Source organism: Schistocerca gregaria, unplaced genomic scaffold (assembly GCF_023897955.1).
Source record: "Schistocerca gregaria isolate iqSchGreg1 unplaced genomic scaffold, iqSchGreg1.2 ptg000180l, whole genome shotgun sequence".
Lineage (NCBI taxonomy): Eukaryota > Metazoa > Arthropoda > Insecta > Orthoptera > Acrididae > Schistocerca > Schistocerca gregaria.
The window spans coordinates 11,696,671-11,707,438 of record NW_026061730.1 but is presented as its reverse complement, the minus strand read 5'-3'; the positions used below and the strand labels follow the sequence as shown (position 1 = coordinate 11,707,438).

Below are 10,768 nucleotides of genomic sequence, written 5' to 3'. Positions count from 1 at the left end.
CGCTTAGCGTGTGAACGGTCTCGGGTTCAAGCAACGGCTCCTCCATGTTTTGTGGTCAGTGCATGGTAAGTGTTGGTCGCGGCGAACATAAACGCACGCAAGAAGTTGCAAAACCAGCGTCACAGACTGATATGATGTATACTGTCATAAGGAGAGCAAGATGTAAGTGTGGGGACCGGCTGTTATCGAGTGCAGACCTGTCTTAGGTATCACGGCTTAACGTCATTGAAGTCTAGAGGTGGACAACACGTTCGTCTTACTCAGAGCGGTGTCTGAACTCTATTTTCGACGTTATGCGTGTCACTTTCATTGTGGCCAACTACGATTCGATACAGAATGCACGAAACCTGAAAGACAACCTCACTGATTCATAGAGAGTAGTGTTTGTGTGCGGAATAATGGGAGTGCGAGGGTCTGTGACGTTGATATGACTGTATGTAGTACTACTAGTTATCGGGGTGGTGGGCGTAGCTCAGATGGTAGAGCGCTCGCTTAGTGTGCGAGAGGTACTGGGATCGATACCCAGCGCATCCAGAATTTTTAACACACCTACATGCGCACCTTGCCATGCAAGTGGAATAATTCCCAACCGGCAGAGGTGTGTAGGCAGATACAAGCGAACGATTAGCATCCACAATTGCGCCGATTTCACGTAAATCCCACTGCACGTTCCCATTCTTTGCGTGCAGTCGGCTGCTACTGGTGTTGCTGGTTGTGACTGCTGATAACAGATGCCGTAGCAATCAATTCATGGAGTGAGTTGTATGTTTTGCGATAGTCTGTCTCTGACAACGAAGCACAGGTGATATAGGTGCGAACACAGGAAGCTTGCAGCCCCTCGCTGCCTGCAGACACAGAGCAGCCACACTAGAAGAGCGGCCTAAGACGTAGGCGAAAGGTGCTCATTCGCTTTGGCGCGACGTCGAACTATAAATAAGGCTGTCACTAGCGTGAGCGTTGCGTGAGCGTCGTGTAAAGTCGGAAAAGTCATCTGCATGGGTGATTGCCAAGTTTGGGGAGCGTTTCGTAGTACGATCAGTGCAATGGGGACGCGGAAACTTGTTGTGTCCCAGTGTTTTGCAGTTGGACGACAAGAGTTTTACACAGTAGCAAAGAGCGAGGCACTGAGTTGGCATGAACAATGGAGAGCACAATAGGGCTCGAGATGTGCTTGTTACCTCAGGTGCTGTGTGATTGTGGACAAGGAGTGAAATGGACCAATTTGTGACCGCCCTTTCAATTTAAGACGTTCAAAACAGACGGAATTTGCATTCGTAATACCAGAGCATCGAAACTACTTGGAACTCTTGTGTATATGAACGTGACCGCGCCTTTGTATTCTGGTACCTTCGCCGCTACAAAGCAACCAACCATCGTGTCCGTGCACATCAGAGTCGCAAAGAATGGAGAATAGCCAGGCTTTGTCGTGTGTGTAGTTGTAGCTCAGTTGGCAGATCGTTCGCTTAGCGTGTGAACGGTCTCGGGTTCAAGCAACGGCTCCTCCATGTTTTGTGGTCAGTGCATGGTAAGTGTTGGTCGCGGCGAACATAAACGCATGCAAGAAGTTGCAAAACCAGCGTCACAGACTGATATGATGTATACTGTCATAAGGAGAGCAAGATGTAAGTGTGGGGACCGGCTGTTATCGAGTGCAGACCTGTCTTAGGTATCACGGCTTAACGTCATTGAAGTCTAGAGGTGGACAACACGTTCGTCTTACTCAGAGCGGTGTCTGAACTCTATTTTCGACGTTATGCGTGCCACTTTCATTGTGGCCAACTACGATTCGATACAGAATGCACGAAACCTGAAAGACACCCTCACTGATTCATAGAGAGTAGTGTTTGTCTGCGGAATAATGGGAGTGCGAGGGTCTGTGACGTTGATATGACTGTATGTAGCACTACTAGTTATCGGGGGGGTGGGCGTAGCTCAGATGGTAGAGCGCTCGCTTAGTGTGCGAGAGGTACTGGGATCGATACCCAGCGCCTCCAGAATTTTTAACACACCTACATGCGCACCTTGCCATGCAAGTGGAATAATTCCCAACCGGCAGAGGTGTGTAGGCAGATACAAGCGAACGATTAGCATCCACAATTGCGCCGATTTCACGTAAATCCCACTGCACGTTCCCATTCTTTGCGTGCAGTCGGCTGCTACTGGTGTTGCTGGTTGTGACTGCTGATAACAGATGCCGTAGCAATCAATTCATGGAGTGAGTTGTATGTTTTGCGATAGTCTGTCTCTGACAAGGAAGCACAGGTGATATAGGTGCGAACACAGGAAGCTTGCAGCCCCTCGCTGCCTGCAGACACAGAGCAGCCACACTAGAAGAGCGGCCTAAGCCGTAGGCGAAATGTGCTCATTCACTTTGGCGCGACGTCGAACTATAAATAAGGCTGTCACTAGCGTGAGCGTTGCGTGAGCGTCGTGTAAAGTCGGAAAAGTCATCTGCATGGGTGACTGCCAAGTTTGGGGAGCGTTTCGTAGTACGATCAGTGCAATGGGGACGCGGAAACTTGTTGTGTCCCAGTGTTTTGCAGTTGGACGACAAGAGTTTTACACAGTAGCAAAGAGCGAGGCACTGAGTTGGCATGAACAATGGAGAGCACAGTAGGGCTCGAGATGTGCTTGTTACCTCAGGTGCTGTGTGATTGTGGACAAGGAGTGAAATGGACCAATTTGTGACCGCCCTTTCAATTTAAGACGTTCAAAACAGACGGAATTTGCATTCGTAATACCAGAGCATCGAAACTACTTGGAACTCTTGTGTATATGAACGTGTCCGCGCCTTTGTATTCTGGTACCTTCGCCGCTACAAACCAACCAACCATCGTGTCCGTGCACATCAGAGTCGCAAAGAATGGAGAATAGCCAGGCTTGGTCGTGTGTGTAGTTGTAGCTCAGTTGGCAGATCGTTCGCTTAGCGTGTGAACGGTCTCGGGTTCAAGCAACGGCTCCTCCATGTTTTGTGGTCAGTGCATGGTAAGTGTTGGTCGCGGCGAACATAAACGCACGCAAGAAGTTGCAAAACCAGCGTCACAGACTGATATGATGTATACTGTCATAAGGAGAGCAAGATGTAAGTGTGGGGACCGGCTGTTATCGAGTGCAGACCTGTCTTAGGTATCACGGCTTAACGTCATTGAAGTCTAGAGGTGGACAACACGTTCGTCTTACTCAGAGCGGTGTCTGAACTCTATTTTCGACGTTATGCGTGCCACTTTCATTGTGGCCAACTACGATTCGATACAGAATGCACGAAACCTGAAAGACACCCTCACTGATTCATAGAGAGTAGTGTTTGTCGGCGGAATAATGGGAGTGCGAGGGTCTGTGACGTTGATATGACTGTATGTAGCACTACTAGTTATCGGGGGGGTGGGCGTAGCTCAGATGGTAGAGCGCTCGCTTAGTGTGCGAGAGGTACTGGGATCGATACCCAGCGCCTCCTGAATTTTTAACACACCTACATGCGCACCTTGCCATGCAAGTGGAATAATTCCCAACCGGCAGAGGTGTGTAGGCAGATACAAGCGAACGATTAGCATCCACAATTGCGCCGATTTCACGTAAATCACACTGCACGTTCCCATTCTTTGCGTGCAGTCGGCTGCTACTGGTGTTGCTGGTTGTGACTGCTGATAACAGATGCCGTAGCAATCAATTCATGGAGTGAGTTGTATGTTTTGCGATAGTCTGTCTCTGACAACGAAGCACAGGTGATATAGGTGCGAACACAGGAAGCTTGCAGCCCCTCGCTGCCTGCAGACACAGAGCAGCCACACTAGAAGAGCGGCCTAAGCCGTAGGCGAAATGTGCTCATTCGCTTTGGCGCGACGTCGAACTATAAATAAGGCTGTCACTAGCGTGAGCGTCGTGTAAAGTCGGAAAAGTCATCTGCATGGGTGACTGCCAAGTTTGGGGAGCGTTTCGTAGTACGATCAGTGCAATGGGGACGCGGAAACTTGTTGTGTCCCAGTGTTTTGCAGTTGGACGACAAGAGTTTTACACAGTAGCAAAGAGCGAGGCACTGAGTTGGCATGAACAATGGAGAGCACAGTAGGGCTCGAGATGTGCTTGTTACCTCAGGTGCTGTGTGATTGTGGACAAGGAGTGAAATGGACCAATTTGTGACCGCCCTTTCAATTTAAGACGTTCAAAACAGACGGAATTTGCATTCGTAATACCAGAGCATCGAAACTACTTGGAACTCTTGTGTATATGAACGTGTCCGCGCCTTTGTATTCTGGTACCTTCGCCGCTACAAACCAACTCGTGTCCGTGCACATCAGAGTCGCAAAGAATGGAGAATAGCCAGGCTTGGTCGTGTGTGTAGTTGTAGCTCAGTTGGCAGATCGTTCGCTTAGGGTGTGAACGGTCTCGGGTTCAAGCAACGGCTCCTCCATGTTTTGTGGTCAGTGCATGGTAAGTGTTGGTCGCGGCGAACATAAACGCACGCAAGAAGTTGCAAAACCAGCGTCACAGACTGATATGATGTATACTGTCATAAGGAGAGCAAGATGTAAGTGTGGGGACCGGCTGTTATCGAGTGCAGACCTGTCTTAGGTATCACGGCTTAACGTCATTGAAGTCTAGAGGTGGACAACACGTTCGTCTTACTCAGAGCGGTGTCTGAACTCTATTTTCGACGTTATGCGTGCCACTTTCATTGTGGCCAACTACGATTCGATACAGAATGCACGAAACCTGAAAGACACCCTCACTGATTCATAGAGAGTAGTGTTTGTCGGCGGAATAATGGGAGTGCGAGGGTCTGTGACGTTGATATGACTGTATGTAGCACTACTAGTTATCGGGGGGGTGGGCGTAGCTCAGATGGTAGAGCGCTCGCTTAGTGTGCGAGAGGTACTGGGATCGATACCCAGCGCCTCCTGAATTTTTAACACACCTACATGCGCACCTTGCCATGCAAGTGGAATAATTCCCAACCGGCAGAGGTGTGTAGGCAGATACAAGCGAACGATTAGCATCCACAATTGCGCCGATTTCACGTAAATCCCACTGCACGTTCCCATTCTTTGCGTGCAGTCGGCTGCTACTGGTGTTGCTGGTTGTGACTGCTGATAACAGATGCCGTAGCAATCAATTCATGGAGTGAGTTGTATGTTTTGCGATATTCTGTCTCTGACAAGGAAGCACAGGTGATATAGGTGCGAACACAGGAAGCTTGCAGCCCCTCGCTGCCTGCAGACACAGAGCAGCCACACTAGAAGAGCGGCCTAAGCCGTAGGCGAAATGTGCTCATTCGCTTTGGCGCGACGTCGAACTCTAAATAAGGCTGTCACTAGCGTGAGCGTTGCGTGAGCGTCGTGTAAAGTCGGAAAAGTCATCTGCATGGGTGACTGCCAAGTTTGGGGAGCGTTTCGTAGTACGATCAGTGCAATGGGGACGCGGAAACTTGTTGTGTCCCAGTGTTTTGCAGTTGGACGACAAGAGTTTTACACAGTAGCAAAGAGCGAGGCACTGAGTTGGCATGAACAATGGAGAGCACAGTAGTGCTCGAGATGTGCTTGTTACCTCAGGTGCTGAGTGATTGTGGACAAGGAGTGAAATGGACCAATTTGTGACCGCCCTTTCAATTTAAGACGTTCAAAACAGACGGAATTTGCATTCGTAATACCAGAGCATCGAAACTACTTGGAACCCTTGTGTATATGAACGTGTCCGCGCCTTTGTATTCTGGTACCTTCGCCGCTACAAACCAACCAACCATCGTGTCCGTGCACATCAGAGTCGCAAAGAATAGAGAATAGCCAGGCTTGGTCGTGTGTGTAGTTGTAGCTCAGTTGGCAGATCGTTCGCTTAGCGTGTGAACGGTCTCGGGTTCAAGCAACGGCTCCTCCATGTTTTGTGGTCAGTGCATGGTAAGTGTTGGTCGCGGCGAACATAAACGCACGCAAGAAGTTGCAAAACCAGCGTCACAGACTGATATGATGTATACTGTCATAAGGAGAGCAAGATGTAAGTGTGGGGACCGGCTGTTATCGAGTGCAGACCTGTCTTAGGTATCACGGCTTAACGTCATTGAAGTCTAGAGGTGGACAACACGTTCGTCTTACTCAGAGCGGTGTCTGAACTCTATTTTCGACGTTATGCGTGTCACTTTCATTGTGGCCAACTACGATTCGATACAGAATGCACGAAACCTGAAAGACAACCTCACTGATTCATAGAGAGTAGTGTTTGTGTGCGGAATAATGGGAGTGCGAGGGTCTGTGACGTTGATATGACTGTATGTAGTACTACTAGTTATCGGGGTGGTGGGCGTAGCTCAGATGGTAGAGCGCTCGCTTAGTGTGCGAGAGGTACTGGGATCGATACCCAGCGCATCCAGAATTTTTAACACACCTACATGCGCACCTTGCCATGCAAGTGGAATAATTCCCAACCGGCAGAGGTGTGTAGGCAGATACAAGCGAACGATTAGCATCCACAATTGCGCCGATTTCACGTAAATCCCACTGCACGTTCCCATTCTTTGCGTGCAGTCGGCTGCTACTGGTGTTGCTGGTTGTGACTGCTGATAACAGATGCCGTAGCAATCAATTCATGGAGTGAGTTGTATGTTTTGCGATAGTCTGTCTCTGACAACGAAGCACAGGTGATATAGGTGCGAACACAGGAAGCTTGCAGCCCCTCGCTGCCTGCAGACACAGAGCAGCCACACTAGAAGAGCGGCCTAAGACGTAGGCGAAAGGTGCTCATTCGCTTTGGCGCGACGTCGAACTATAAATAAGGCTGTCACTAGCGTGAGCGTTGCGTGAGCGTCGTGTAAAGTCGGAAAAGTCATCTGCATGGGTGATTGCCAAGTTTGGGGAGCGTTTCGTAGTACGATCAGTGCAATGGGGACGCGGAAACTTGTTGTGTCCCAGTGTTTTGCAGTTGGACGACAAGAGTTTTACACAGTAGCAAAGAGCGAGGCACTGAGTTGGCATGAACAATGGAGAGCACAATAGGGCTCGAGATGTGCTTGTTACCTCAGGTGCTGTGTGATTGTGGACAAGGAGTGAAATGGACCAATTTGTGACCGCCCTTTCAATTTAAGACGTTCAAAACAGACGGAATTTGCATTCGTAATACCAGAGCATCGAAACTACTTGGAACTCTTGTGTATATGAACGTGTCCGCGCCTTTGTATTCTGGTACCTTCGCCGCTACAAACCAACCAACCATCGTGTCCGTGCACATCAGAGTCGCAAAGAATGGAGAATAGCCAGGCTTGGTCGTGTGTGTAGATGTAGCTCAGTTGGCAGATCGTTCGCTTAGCGTGTGAACGGTCTCGGGTTCAAGCAACGGCTCCTCCATGTTTTGTGGTCAGTGCATGGTAAGTGTTGGTCGCGGCGAACATAAACGCATGCAAGAAGTTGCAAAACCAGCGTCACAGACTGATATGATGTATACTGTCATAAGGAGAGCAAGATGTAAGTGTGGGGACCGGCTGTTATCGAGTGCAGACCTGTCTTAGGTATCACGGCTTAACGTCATTGAAGTCTAGAGGTGGACAACACGTTCGTCTTACTCAGAGCGGTGTCTGAACTCTATTTTCGACGTTATGCGTGCCACTTTCATTGTGGCCAACTACGATTCGATACAGAATGCACGAAACCTGAAAGACACCCTCACTGATTCATAGAGAGTAGTGTTTGTCTGCGGAATAATGGGAGTGCGAGGGTCTGTGACGTTGATATGACTGTATGTAGCACTACTAGTTATCGGGGGGGTGGGCGTAGCTCAGATGGTAGAGCGCTCGCTTAGTGTGCGAGAGGTACTGGGATCGATACCCAGCGCCTCCTGAATTTTTAACACACCTACATGCGCACCTTGCCATGCAAGTGGAATAATTCCCAACCGGCAGAGGTGTGTAGGCAGATACAAGCGAACGATTAGCATCCACAATTGCGCCGATTTCACGTAAATCCCACTGCACGTTCCCATTCTTTGCGTGCAGTCGGCTGCTACTGGTGTTGCTGGTTGTGACTGCTGATAACAGATGCCGTAGCAATCAATTCATGGAGTGAGTTGTATGTTTTGCGATAGTCTGTCTCTGACAAGGAAGCACAGGTGATATAGGTGCGAACACAGGAAGCTTGCAGCCCCTCGCTGCCTGCAGACACAGAGCAGCCACACTAGAAGAGCGGCCTAAGCCGTAGGCGAAATGTGCTCATTCGCTTTGGCGCGACGTCGAACTATAAATAAGGCTGTCACTAGCGTGAGCGTTGCGTGAGCGTCGTGTAAAGTCGGAAAAGTCATCTGCATGGGTGATTGCCAAGTTTGGGGAGCGTTTCGTAGTACGATCAGTGCAATGGGGACGCGGAAACTTGTTGTGTCCCAGTGTTTTGCAGTTGGACGACAAGAGTTTTACACAGTAGCAAAGAGCGAGGCACTGAGTTGGCATGAACAATGGAGAGCACAGTAGGGCTCGAGATGTGCTTGTTACCTCAGGTGCTGTGTGATTGTGGACAAGGAGTGAAATGGACCAATTTGTGACCGCCCTTTCAATTTAAGACGTTCAAAACAGACGGAATTTGCATTCGTAATACCAGAGCATCGAAACTACTTGGAACTCTTGTGTATATGAACGTGTCCGCGCCTTTGTATTCTGGTACCTTCGCCGCTACAAACCAACCAACCATCGTGTCCGTGCACATCAGAGTCGCAAAGAATGGAGAATAGCCAGGCTTGGTCGTGTGTGTAGATGTAGCTCAGTTGGCAGATCGTTCGCTTAGCGTGTGAACGGTCTCGGGTTCAAGCAACGGCTCCTCCATGTTTTGTGGTCAGTGCATGGTAAGTGTTGGTCGCGGCGAACATAAACGCATGCAAGAAGTTGCAAAACCAGCGTCACAGACTGATATGATGTATACTGTCATAAGGAGAGCAAGATGTAAGTGTGGGGACCGGCTGTTATCGAGTGCAGACCTGTCTTAGGTATCACGGCTTAACGTCATTGAAGTCTAGAGGTGGACAACACGTTCGTCTTACTCAGAGCGGTGTCTGAACTCTATTTTCGACGTTATGCGTGCCACTTTCATTGTGGCCAACTACGATTCGATACAGAATGCACGAAACCTGAAAGACACCCTCACTGATTCATAGAGAGTAGTGTTTGTCTGCGGAATAATGGGAGTGCGAGGGTCTGTGACGTTGATATGACTGTATGTAGCACTACTAGTTATCGGGGGGGTGGGCGTAGCTCAGATGGTAGAGCGCTCGCTTAGTGTGCGAGAGGTACTGGGATCGATACCCAGCGCCTCCTGAATTTTTAACACACCTACATGCGCACCTTGCCATGCAAGTGGAATAATTCCCAACCGGCAGAGGTGTGTAGGCAGATACAAGCGAACGATTAGCATCCACAATTGCGCCGATTTCACGTAAATCCCACTGCACGTTCCCATTCTTTGCGTGCAGTCGGCTGCTACTGGTGTTGCTGGTTGTGACTGCTGATAACAGATGCCGTAGCAATCAATTCATGGAGTGAGTTGTATGTTTTGCGATAGTCTGTCTCTGACAAGGAAGCACAGGTGATATAGGTGCGAACACAGGAAGCTTGCAGCCCCTCGCTGCCTGCAGACACAGAGCAGCCACACTAGAAGAGCGGCCTAAGCCGTAGGCGAAATGTGCTCATTCGCTTTGGCGCGACGTCGAACTATAAATAAGGCTGTCACTAGCGTGAGCGTTGCGTGAGCGTCGTGTAAAGTCGGAAAAGTCATCTGCATGGGTGATTGCCAAGTTTGGGGAGCGTTTCGTAGTGCGATCAGTGCAATGGGGACGCGGAAACTTGTTGTGTCCCAGTGTTTTGCAGTTGGACGACAAGAGTTTTACACAGTAGCAAAGAGCGAGGCACTGAGTTGGCATGAACAATGGAGAGCACAGTAGGGCTCGAGATGTGCTTGTTACCTCAGGTGCTGTGTGATTGTGGACAAGGAGTGAAATGGACCAATTTGTGACCGCCCTTTCAATTTAAGACGTTCAAAACAGACGGAATTTGCATTCGTAATACCAGAGCATCGAAACTACTTGGAACTCTTGTGTATATGAACGTGTCCGCGCCTTTGTATTCTGGTACCTTCGCCGCTACAAACCAACCAACCATCGTGTCCGTGCACATCAGAGTCGCAAAGAATGGAGAATAGCCAGGCTTGGTCGTGTGTGTAGTTGTAGCTCAGTTGGCAGATCGTTCGCTTAGCGTGTGAACGGTCTCGGGTTCAAGCAACGGCTCCTCCATGTTTTGTGGTCAGTGCATGGTAAGTGTTGGTCGCGGCGAACATAAACGCACGCAAGAAGTTGCAAAACCAGCGTCACAGACTGATATGATGTATACTGTCATAAGGAGAGCAAGATGTAAGTGTGGGGACCGGCTGTTATCGAGTGCAGACCTGTCTTAGGTATCACGGCTTAACGTCATTGAAGTCTAGAGGTGGACAACACGTTCGTCTTACTCAGAGCGGTGTCTGAACTCTATTTTCGACGTTATGCGTGCCACTTTCATTGTGGCCAACTACGATTCGATACAGAATGCACGAAACCTGAAAGACAACCTCACTGATTCATAGAGAGTAGTGTTTGTCTGCGGAATAATGGGAGTGCGAGGGTCTGTGACGTTGATATGACTGTATGTAGTACTACTAGTTATCGGGGAGGTGGGCGTAGCTCAGATGGTAGAGCGCTCGCTTAGTGTGCGAGAGGTACTGGGATCGATACCCAGCGCCTCCAGAATTTTTAACACACCTACATGCGCACCTTG

The 10,768-nt window shown here is 49.4% G+C and overlaps 2 non-coding genes across 2 annotated transcripts; both read left to right on the top strand.

Annotated features, from left to right (window-relative positions):
• The first annotated feature begins 1,920 nt into the window (after positions 1–1,920).
• On the top strand, positions 1,921–1,994 carry Trnat-agu (transfer RNA threonine (anticodon AGU)). Its single transcript has one exon. It is a non-coding gene; the product is annotated as a tRNA-Thr (tRNA).
• Positions 1,995–10,663: 8,669 nt separating this feature from the next.
• Positions 10,664–10,737, top strand: Trnat-agu (transfer RNA threonine (anticodon AGU)). Its single transcript has one exon. It is a non-coding gene; the product is annotated as a tRNA-Thr (tRNA).
• The last annotated feature ends 31 nt before the right edge of the window (positions 10,738–10,768 follow it).